Genomic DNA, 11,664 nt, shown 5'->3' with positions numbered 1-11,664 from the left:
TTTTTATCTTTTTGAGACAGGGTCTCCTTGTAGCCTAAGCTGTCCTGGAACTCACTATGTTGACCAGGCTGGCCTCCAACTTACAAAGATCCACCTGCCTCTACCTCCCAAGGGCTGGCATTAAAGACGTGCGCCACCACACCCGGCAATGTGTATATTTTATGTAAGTGTGCAAGTGCATGTGTGTAAGTGCACCCATGTTGTGCAGTGCTCACAGAGGTCAGAAGAGGGCGTTGGATCCCCTGGAATTGGAGTTACCAATGGTTGTTAGCCTCCATGTCGTTGTGGAATTCGAACCCAGGTCCTCTGCAAGAGCAGCCAGTGTTTTTAACCACTGAACCATCTCTCCAGCCCCCATTTTCTTAATTGCTGACATCTGAGAGCCCAGCTCACTGGGTGGAACCATCCCTAAGGCAAGTTGGCCTGGGTTATATAAGAACAGTAGCTGAGCAAGCCAATAAACAGCATTCCTCCCTGGTCTCTGCTTCCAGAGTTCTGCCTTGAGCTCCTGCCCTGGACTGTAACGTGTAAGCTGAAATAAGCTTTTCCTCTTCAAGGTGCTTTTGGTAGTGTTTTACCACAGCAACAGAAACCAAACTAGGACAGTGCAAACTCATTGAAAGGTGGATCCAAAGTGATTGTTAAAAAGATTATCACTGTGCACTTGGTATTATTGATTGGAACAACAAAGGTGCTTGAAGGGGGAGACCCCTCCCATTAAAGGTTCCAAAATGTAAATATGCAGATTTATTTGAAATCCTTTCATTTTTTATTTTATGTGTATGAGTGTATTGCCTGCATGTAGGTAAGTGCACTCATGTCATGCAGTGCCCACAGAGGACAGAAGAGGCCATTGATCCCCTGGAACTGGAGTTACGGACAGTTGTTAGCTGCTGAGTGGGTGCTGGGATTCGAACCCAAGTCTTCTGCAAAAACAGTCAGTGTTCTTAACCACTGAGCCATCTCTCCAGCCCCTGAAATGCTTTCATTTAAAAAGAGCTGAGCGTGTAGGGCCTAAAAGTCTGTTGTAGCCACGGTCCAAGAGGGCACAGTCCCAGCCATGACTCCAGGTCAGGCTGGCAGCAGAACCTGATGCTGTCCATGTGGTGCTGGTTTTGCAAGCATGCAGGGTGCAAGGGTTGGGGGTGTCATAAAGGCTTGCACCCAGGCTCCCTCAAAAAGCTGGTGAGGCTGACAGGGAAATAGTTGAGTCAGATTCCCTGCAAAACACTTGACAGGGCCGTGCTTGAAGCTGTGAATGTGAGTTGGAGTAGAGACACCAGGATGTTGGAAATAAAAGAATCATGGGACATCTGCTGGGGAAAGTGACACCAGCCTCATTTGCTGCAAATGTCAGGTTCGGGTATGGAGGCAGGGTTCCCAAAGCCTGTTGGGACTCAGATGATACCACTGTGTATTCCAAATGCCAGATACGGAACTACAGGTTTGGACATTTCCCCACTGAATTGTGGCTTTGCCTTAGCCTCGTTTTTCCTTGCTGTGCCCCTATTCCGCATGTAATTTATTTTTTTACTTACAGAAACTCGGCTAAGGGGTTACCATACATCTCAGTTGAGACTTTGGACATTTGAACAGTGTTAGAACTCTTAAGACTATATGGACTCAAAATAAGAAAGAATGCATTTTGCTTTATCATATGGCCATGAGCCTTTGGGGGAGAGGCAAAATATTACAGTTTAAATCTGGAATGAGTGTCCCACCACAGGCTCATTTTGTTTTGTTTTGTTTTGTTTTGTTTTGTTTTGTTTTGTTTTGTTTTTAATGGAAAGAAGTTTATTTTGTCTTCCAGTTCCAGAGGGAGAGTTCGTAATTGGTAGGGGAGGCATGGAAGCAGACAGCCAGAGCAGGAACCTGAGAGATCACATTTCCATCCACATGCAGGAAGCAGAGACTGGAAGTGGGATGAGGCTATGAACTCTCAAAGCCTGCCCCCAGTGACACAGTCCTCCAGTAAGGCTATCCTTCCTACAGGTTCCATGACCTTCCCAAATAGCACCACCAACTGGGGACCAAGTGTTCAAATACTTGAGCCTATGGGGGACATTTCTCATTTAAATCACCCCAGGTAGTAAAGTTTTATTCTTCCCAAGTGACGGATAACTAAAACCAAGCCCTCAATCTTCTGCCAAAATTTTATCCTCATAGGACATGTTCACCACAAATAAGTGATCAAAGCATAATTTCAGTACCATGAACTAATTTCTCCAAAAATGAGTTAATAATCTTACACCTCATCCATCTCTCATTTAGCTACCAACTGATCTGTTGATGAATTGATCTATAAACAATCAGCTTTCCTGTTCTCCCTTCACTTTAGCCATGGGAACCTTCATCATGAATGAGTCCCCAGTTCTGCCATACTCTTTTTTTTAGGTGCATCTTCCTGTAGGACTAGCATGGGAAGGTCTGTAATTTCAAGGGTGCTAGAAAAGCCAGAAGGTAGCCAGAAGGTGGGTGGGCTGGGATGGGGAGATGCTGAAAGTACTCCCCATCAGGTGTTTGAGTCCCAACTGCTTGCAGCATAGGCTCATGTTTTGAGTGTTCAGTTCCCAGCTTGTGCTATTTGAAGGCCGTGAAGCCTTTAGGCGGTAGGACCTGGTAGAAGTAGATCACCAGGGGCAAGCCTTTGAATGTTACACCTGCCCTGGTTCCTGCCTACACTCCCTTCCCATCCTCTGCCACATGAACAAGTCTCTGCCACACACTGCTGCACAATGACTGAACTGCCCTACTGATGCTGTTTCCAGCCTGATGGATGGAGGCTTTCTGAAACTAAACCAAAATAAGTCCTTCCTCCCTTAAGTTGTTTCTGTGGGGTATTTGTCACAACAAGGAGAAAGTTAACTAATAATTCATATATGAAGAAATGGATTGTGGTGGTTCATGCCTCTGTACCCAGGAGGATGAGGCAGGAGAATAACAAATTTGTAGCTGTCCTGGGCTACATGTGAGACCTGTCTTAGAAAAGAGGAGGGCCAGGCATAGTGGCACATGCCTTTAATCCCAGCACTCTGGAGGCAGAGGCAGGCAAATCTCTGTGAATCTGAGGCCCACCTGGTCTACATAGTGAGTTCCAGGCCAGCTGGGGCTCCAGGGAAACCCTGTCTCTAAAGACCCTGCTCCCTCCCCCACAAAAAAGAGGAAAGAAGGGAGGGAAGGAGGGGACAGGCAGGCAGACAGGGACAAAGATATAGGAAAGGAGCAGAGTGTGAACTGGCTACAGCTGTAACCCAGTGGGGAGAAGGTGCCAATCATGCACAAGACCTTAGAGAATTGGTTCTCACAACTACTGAAGTTGGATTCATACTTTAAAAGATTCAGTAAAAGAAATCTCCATGGTCAGGTAATTTCATTGACAAATTGTTTTGTTTTGTGTTTTGTTTTTTGAAACATGGTCCCCTGTAGCCCCGCTGGCCTAGAACTCACTATATAGACCAGGCTAGCCTTGATATCAGAGATCCCCCTGCCTCTCTCTGCCTCCCATGTGCTGGGAATAAAGGCGTGGACCACCATGCCCAGCTCATTGGCAATTTCTATCAAAATCTATAGAAGCAACACTAATTCTACCCAATCTCAGTACTGGGGAGATGCTAATTTGCTTCAAATTGACTTGGATTTACCCCAACTCGACAGAACTCCCAAGAGAATTCTTTTTGTTGTTGGTAGGGACAAGCACGCTCCAAAATTCATATGAAATGACAGTGGAACCAGAATAGTCAAAACAGTTCTCATTTAGGGATTCTCATTAGGCTGTGGCTCAGTGGTAGAGTGCTTACCTAGCATGCTCGAGACCCTGGGTTTCATCCCCATCAACACACACACACACACATAAAAAGTTGGGAAACATGCTATCCAAATTTAAGAGTTAACTGTGTATCAGTTATGATAATCAAGACTGATGGGCGAGTGCAAAGATTACCCACCTGGACATGAATCTAATGGCTTCCAATAGTTATGAGAACTAGTTCACTAAGGCCTGTACATGGGGGGTTCCGTACTCGGGAAGGTGAGATCAAGGGATCACTTAGTACGTGAGTTCAAGACCAGCTTGGGCAACATAGCAAGACTCCATCACACGCATACACCCCCAAACAAAATAAACCTAACCTGAAACCTGATTTTGGTTAAGCAACAGACAAACATGTACAAAATCAGAAATAGGTCCACACATATATAGGCAACTGATTTTTTTAAATTGGTATAATTAGATCATTCACATTTAACATAATTATTGTTATATCAGGGCTTAAATTTCCTACTTTATTGTTTCGTGTTCCTTCTTTTTTCTTTTAAGCTATCCCTTTTCCTGCCTTATGTGTTTTTTGAACATTTTAAAAAATTCTATTTTGATTTATGTATATTGACTTTTAGTCTATCTGGACTTTTTAGTTGATGCACCAAACATACATAAAATTTTTACATAATAATTCAAATTCATTTAATACAGCTACTGATAAGGTAGAATTTATACCTGCCATTTTGGTTTAGAGTGTCTGTCTTTTTGTTCCTCTATTAATGCTTAGTTTTGCATTAAATATTTTCTAATTGCAATCTCTTATTACTGTGACAAAATACCTGACAGGGACACTTCAGAGAGAGGGATTTATTTTGGCTCTCAGTTTCAGGGATCACAGTTCATTCATGGCAGGGGAGGCACGGGGGTTGGGGGGATGCTTTGTCCAGGGAACCAGGATCTTTGGCCTTCAGTTTTCACATCTTTGCAGATCAGGAAGCAGAGATGGGACTGGAAGGCAGACCACATTAGAACCCTCGAAGTCTGCCCCTGTGGCCTTCATCCACTCTGAATCCCAAAGACTCCACAACTTCCCAAAACAGCACTACAAACTACGGCCCAAGTATTCAAACACATGAGCCTGTGGGGGACATTTCACATTCAAACCATTGTACCTATCTATCACCTTAGTTCCCCTGATGTTTCGTGAACATGTCTCAAGGAACAAAGACAAAAGAAAAGAAAAAAATACAAACCCTACAGATACAAATCCTAAACAATAAAAATCTAGTTACAATTAATAGCACTTTAATGGCAGTAATAAAAAAACTTTTCTAATATAGTTTTGTTCCTTCTTCCCTTTTATTATTTATACACATTAAATTTGTATACATTATGAGTATATTAACATGGTTTTATGATTACTGTTTTGTGCAGTTATTTATATCAAATAGGATTCAAAATTGCTACAAACAAAATTACATTTGTGGTGTCATATTTACTTCTGTACTTATTCTTACCAGTCTTTATGTTTTTTAATTGTTGATTTGTTTTGATTTCATTTTTTATTTTTCTTTTATGTGTACCAGTGTTTTGTCTGCATGTATGTAAGTGTGCCCATGTGCATACATTGCCCTTGGAGGCCAGAAGAGGGCATCTGATCCCCCTGGAAGTGAAGTTATGGATGGTTGTTAGCTGTCATGTGGGTGCTAGGAACCAAACCTGGGTCCTCCTCAAGACCGGTCAGTGCTCTTAACTGCTGAGCCATCTCTTCAGCCCCTGGTTTGATTTTTTTTTTTTTAACAGAGTCATGCTATATAGCACAGGCTGGCCTTGAACTCAGAATCTTCCTGTCTCTGTCTTTTGAATGCTGGATTTTGGGGTGTGCACCATCATACATGGCTTTGCTAGTGCTAATTCCTTGGATTCTGTACATAGCTAGTCCTTTCATATCTGTCTGAAGTACTCTCTTTAATGTGCTGAGTTTTTTGTACATGGAATGTCTATTTCTAGTCTTCCTTGGAGAATAATTTTGCTTAGTTGGTAGGTTCCCTTTTTCTTTGATCTCTGATTATACCTCCCCACTGTTTTGTCCTTCGTGACTTCTGGTGAGAACTATCACTCTTACTGAAGCTCCCTTGAACTTGAAGACTTTTACTAGTTCTGTCTTTATTGTGTCTATGTGTAGATCTGAGTTTACCTGCTTGTAGTTCTTTTAGCTTCTTAGATGTGCAGATTTGTGAGTATGCATGTGTGTTGCCAAATTTAGAAATTTTTTAGCCATTTCTTCAAATATCCTTCCTACCCTTTCCCTCCCTCCTCCTGGAACTCTCATTGTAACCAGTCAACTGGCTCTACCTGGGTTGGGCAAGAAGCTCTTCCAGTGCTGGCTTGAGTGTAAGATCTTGGGGTTGGACTGGTCAGCCTAGAAGTTTATAGCTCCAAGTCCTGAAAGTGAGGGGCCCAATATGCCAGGTTTTAGAAGCCTGAGACTTAAATCTCTAGGAATGCATGTTGGAGGCTTGTGGCTCTGGGCTTTAATCACCACTGGCTCTGTCATTTAACAGCTGTTGTGATCCTCAACTTTCAGCAGCAGTGTTTGGCAACAGAGAGCACTTTCAGGTATTAAAACTGTCATACAGGCCTCAGATGCTGGCACACCTTCAGCTCTACAGAGAAAAGTAATGCAGCCCTGGGGCCTCAGTCTTCGGGATCTCCAGCCCTAGACAGCAGCTAGGATTACAGATGTCTGGTCCAAGGTGTCTGAGACACTCATTTCTTATCAGCTCTTCACAGCCCTTGTTTTTGTTGCCTCTGCTACCTGTTTCTAGCCTGAATGCTCTTGGGAACTCTTCAGCTGCCTCTCACTACTTCTGCCATCCTGCTTTGCCCCCCATCTTCAGCCCACTGCATACTGAAAAGGTCAAAGCAGGTCTATTCATTCCTGATCCCACACTTGTTACAAAATACCTCACAAAAGCAACTTAAGGAAGGAAAAGTTTGTTTTGACTCACAGTTCAAGGGTACAATCCATCATATCTCCCCCAAGATAAAACATTTTGAGGTCAAGGAGAGGGTAGCTCATGGGAGAAGTTTTAGGCAGGTAAGAGTGGTACCCATTATAAAGTCTGGCGAGTTGATCAGGACTGGATGAAAGGGAGACAAGCATCCTTGGATTCCTCCCGTTTCCCTTCTGGAGGTGTGACCAGGCCACTTACGGTAGACTGAGGCCAAAAAAAGGCATCCTTGGACTCGACAGATCTGGGCAAGGGAACAGACCTGACCCAGGGGAACCCCTGACCTAGCACTAAGACTTTCAAAACACACAAATGGATAGGGAGTCCCAGAGAACCTAAGATTCACCAGAGGGGAGTGGAGGTCTGGTACCTCTCTCCCAAGTATCAACACCAGATGTTAGGTTTTGGGGAGGTAGAAAAGAGGTACTGAGTCAAATTGTCCTTCAACAAGAGTTTATTAATGCTAACAGTGTAGCCGTGGTCTGAAGAAAGAAGCTCCAACCTGAAGAGACAAAGCAAAGTCCCCCCCCCCCCAGCTCCCATAGATTTTCACAAGAAGGAAAGATCTTACATCACTGAAAGCAGTCTTAATATGTAATTTATGTTACATGAAAGTGGTCACTTTCCTCCTGAGTAGGTAAGTTGGGCCCAGTTACTATGTAAACCATGCTGTGTGACAGAGATGGGGGGGGCATATGCGACTTATACTATGTGATAGGGATCACTCATGAGGAGTGGAGCTTGGTCAGTGTGTAATGGGGAGGCCTCACAGGAGTCAGGCTGCCTACTAATTCCAGATAGCAAGGAGGCAGAGTGTGTTTTTGTCAGCCCTCTCTGTTTAGGGAGGGCCTAGCTACTTAGAAGGCCTGTTTCCTTTCCTGTGTGACATGACAGAGAACATACCTTCAATGTTCCAATAGTCAGTTATATGTCTTACTTGACTTCCTGCTTAAGCAGGGTCTCAAAGCTGGCCAAAGGTGAGAACTTAGGGTCTTTTTAGGCTTGTCTTCATTCCTAAGAATGTGTCAAGAGTTTTTCAAAGCTCTCATGAATTTCTCATTCCTTGGTTTTTCATTATACAGTTTTAAAATTGTTTGTATATGTATTCAAATCAGCTTTCCCTTGGTTCTGTCAATATCCCTGAAGGCAGTTACAATGTTAGACAGTTGCTGCTGATTGTTTTGAACAAACAACCTGCCAGTAAAGTTATTTACACAATGTTGTTTTTCTGTGCTAACCCAAGGCCTCATGGATTTTGGATCTCTGCTCTACCGCTAAGCCACACCCCAACCCCCAGGCCTGTTCACATACTGAGCTTTTGAATTTGGTTGAATGAAGGTAGTCCCTGAATTTGTGGCTTTTCAATAAGTCATCAGACAGATCAAATAGTGACTTTAATGGGGAATGGGGAACTCCAAATGTAATTAGTCCACTCCAGTGACTATTACTATATTTTCTTTTCCAGCTATTAAGACTACAAGGGCTCTTGGAGAATGGGATTAGAGCAGGCCAAAATGCCACAAGGCATTTCACCAAGATTCATCTGCTTTGCTTGGATTAAATTTTCTTCAATTTGTGATGTCATTAAGTAATTTTCAAAATTCTGGAAAAGTTGATTTTAATCCATTTTTCCAGCGTTCTTATATCCTTCATAAAGGAGTTACAGTTTTATAAATCCCTGCTTTGCCATTCCAGAAGAAGAAACCCACATTCACTTTTAAGTATTGTTTGACCTCATGATAAATTTCATGCATGTGTATATGTACACACACACACATGTGTATGTAGATATCTAATTTATAAATATATGTGGTCTAAATATATTTTATATAAAGAGATATGTATATAGATAAATAAATAGAAAAAGAAATAGGAAGATGTATGTATTATATCATCCTGATATAAAGACTATATGTGTGCTACCCCAGTACTCTTGTCTCAGACTCCCCTTCCCTGCCTGGCATGTCCAGGAACTCATCTTCCTGGGATATGCAACCCATGAAGAGGAGGGAGGCAGTCAACAGTCACCAAGTGCACTAACTATTGGCAGGAAGCTCAGTTTCCTGAGTCTTTCAGACCTTTACATTTTGCTCCAAAAATTTAAAACTACCTTTTTTATTTTATTTTATTTTTTTGTCTTTTTGAGACAGGGTCTCCTTGTAGCCTCAGCTGTCCTAGAACTCACTATGTAAACCAGGCTGACCTCGAACTCACAAAGATCTGCCTGCCTCTGCCTCCTGAGTGCTGGGATTAAAGGTGTGCACCACCATGCCCGGCCAAACTGCCTTTTTTAAAGATTTCACAGACGTAGTCTTATTTACCATTACCATGATTTTTAGATAAATACATGCCTTATACCCCAGATATATCCTATGCAAGAATATTTCACATATATTTGCTGGGACATGTTGGTTGGCAGGCACATTTTTTTAATATAATCATATAAACTAGATTTTAATGATGGACTTCCTGAACCGATCTGTGATTCCAGACCCATATCTGCTGACACACCAGGTCTTTTCAGACCTCCATATGCTTCTATACTGCAAGCCAATTTAAACTTCCCTGTGTAGCTGAATTCAGTTAGGTAAACCTAGAATCAACAGAAATTATCCTAATTTTAGCCACATGCATATTAAGCAGTCATTGTAGTCCATGGAGAAAGAAAGCCTGGTCACTGTGAATTCCATATTGTCTCTAAGACTGAATGCCTATTCTTGCAAGGTTGTGAAGGGTTCTATATTCTTGCACACATGTGGAGGAGATGATGTGAGCGACCCCCTCAGGAAACAGAAGCTTGTCCAGGCTCCCTGGCTCCCACCAGTTCTGGAGAGCTGTGTTCCATGTGATGCACCCCACAGCTAAATCTGAATGAGGAAAAAAAAGAAGAGGAAAACTAACAACCATCTGTAACTCCAGTTCCAGGACATCTGACACTCTTCTGGCCTCTATTGGCATTGTACGCATGGGTGCATTTACATGCAGGCAAAACATTCATAAAATAAAAAAATCAATTACTTAATTTTTAAAAATAGGATGTGCAATCCTTCTTCACTGGGGGCCAGAGCAAGAGAGGGTTCCCTGGGATAAACAAGGAGACCTTGGAGATACTCAGCTGGGAAGACAGTGCTGGAGCATGGCCTTTGTTAAATCTCAACAGGAATACCATAGCTGTGTTGAGGCTGCAGTGTGGGAGCTGCAGGAAAGCCCAATGAACAGGCCTCCTGAACACATCCATGAATTCACAAGGTTTGGTGCTCACAGGATTGTCATGGCACCTTAGAAGAACAGTCACTGGGTCCAGCCTACTGTTACTTTTCTGTTGCTGTGATAAAACACCATGACCAAGGGAACTTATAAAAGGAAGAGTCTATTTGAGCTTACAGTTTCAGAGGGTTAGAGTCCATAATGATGGGGAAGCCTGGTGGCAGGAGGTGGCCAGAACAGAAAGCCTAGCGATCATATCTTTAAGCAGGCACAGGAAACAGAGAGAGACTGGAGATCCGGCAAGACTTAAGAACTCCCAGAGCCTGCCCCCAGTGATGTGCTTCCTCCAGCAATACCACACCTCCTAAAGCCTCCTAAAACTGTGCCACCAACTGGGGACAAAATGTCCAAATACTTGGAGCCCATGGGGGACATTTTTGTTCAAACCACTACACTCGCATTTGCTCTGTTGCTGGGTTGCTCTGTTGTCTGTGGAACCGGTATGGCCATCCTACCGTTGACCCACCTGGGATCGCAACAGCCCTCATACCCCTTGTCCTTTTAGATGTTCTGGAATATCAAGGATGATCAGCGTAGCAGTTTTGTTCCAGGCTGTATTCCCTGCAGGGATCAGACACAGAGAAGGTGCTCACTCTATTCACTGAGTAATTACAATTTTAAATATTTAGAAGGTTTGTCCTTTCAACCATAAGAAAAATGGCAAGGGTGTTTTGGAAAAGCTGTGGTTTCTATTTCAGTTGTCTCCCCAACAGTCTCACTTTTGGTGAGCAGTTTTTCTCTACATCATGAAGAAAATGTAGCAAATGAAGAAGATGGAGAGACACTGTCCACTTCTGCTGGATAGTTCTCAAATTGGCCCACCTGGGTCAAGGAAACCTCAACTGGGGAATTGCCTCCATTGGATTGGTCTGTGGCTATGTCTGTGGGGCATTTTCTTGATTGTTGAGTAATATGGGAGTGCCCAGCCCCCTATGGGCGGTGCCACCCCTGGGCAGGTTGTTCTGTATTGTATAAGAAAGAAGGCTGAGCCTATTGTAGGGTCTTAAACACCCAAAAGGAAAGTATAACCAAAGATTAATGGGGTCAATGCAATTTTTTAAGAGTCTGTATGTATAGCTAAAGGCTACATAACAAGAAACAGTGCCAGACAGGAGATACCTTCCTTTGAGTTATGGCTACGGTGGCCCAAAAGATTCCCAGACAGTATTAACCCAGCATAAAACTGGGAAAATGAACAGCAGACCCCAATATTATCTAAAGGAATATTGACAACTGATTGCTGCTAGATGAGGAACAACTGATCTTCCTAAAACAAGGATCTCTAGATAGGCTAACTAGATTCAGCAGATGGATAAGCAGTGGGGAATGGCTAGGGGCACTAACAACACAGTGGACAGTAACAAGGATGACAGAGTATATGGGCTCCAGTGTGTGTGGGGGGGGCTATGGGAGGGTGCCATTTGGGAAGTAGGTATATAGATGAATAAGATTGTGTGGGATGTTCTGTATGATATACACACAAAAAGTTAACAAATTAAAGAAAAACACATATTTGAGGAGGAAGCATGAAAATTTACTTCATGTTAATTAGTAGAGGTGATAAACATTACCATTAAAATCTACCTGATGACTTTATATCCATACTTAGGTGCCAAGGATCCAAGT

Source organism: Nannospalax galili, unplaced genomic scaffold (genome assembly GCF_000622305.1).
Source record: "Nannospalax galili isolate Female #2095 unplaced genomic scaffold, S.galili_v1.0 scaffold1941, whole genome shotgun sequence".
In the NCBI taxonomy this organism is placed as follows: domain Eukaryota; kingdom Metazoa; phylum Chordata; class Mammalia; order Rodentia; family Spalacidae; genus Nannospalax; species Nannospalax galili.
Note: the sequence above shows the minus strand (reverse complement) of the source record.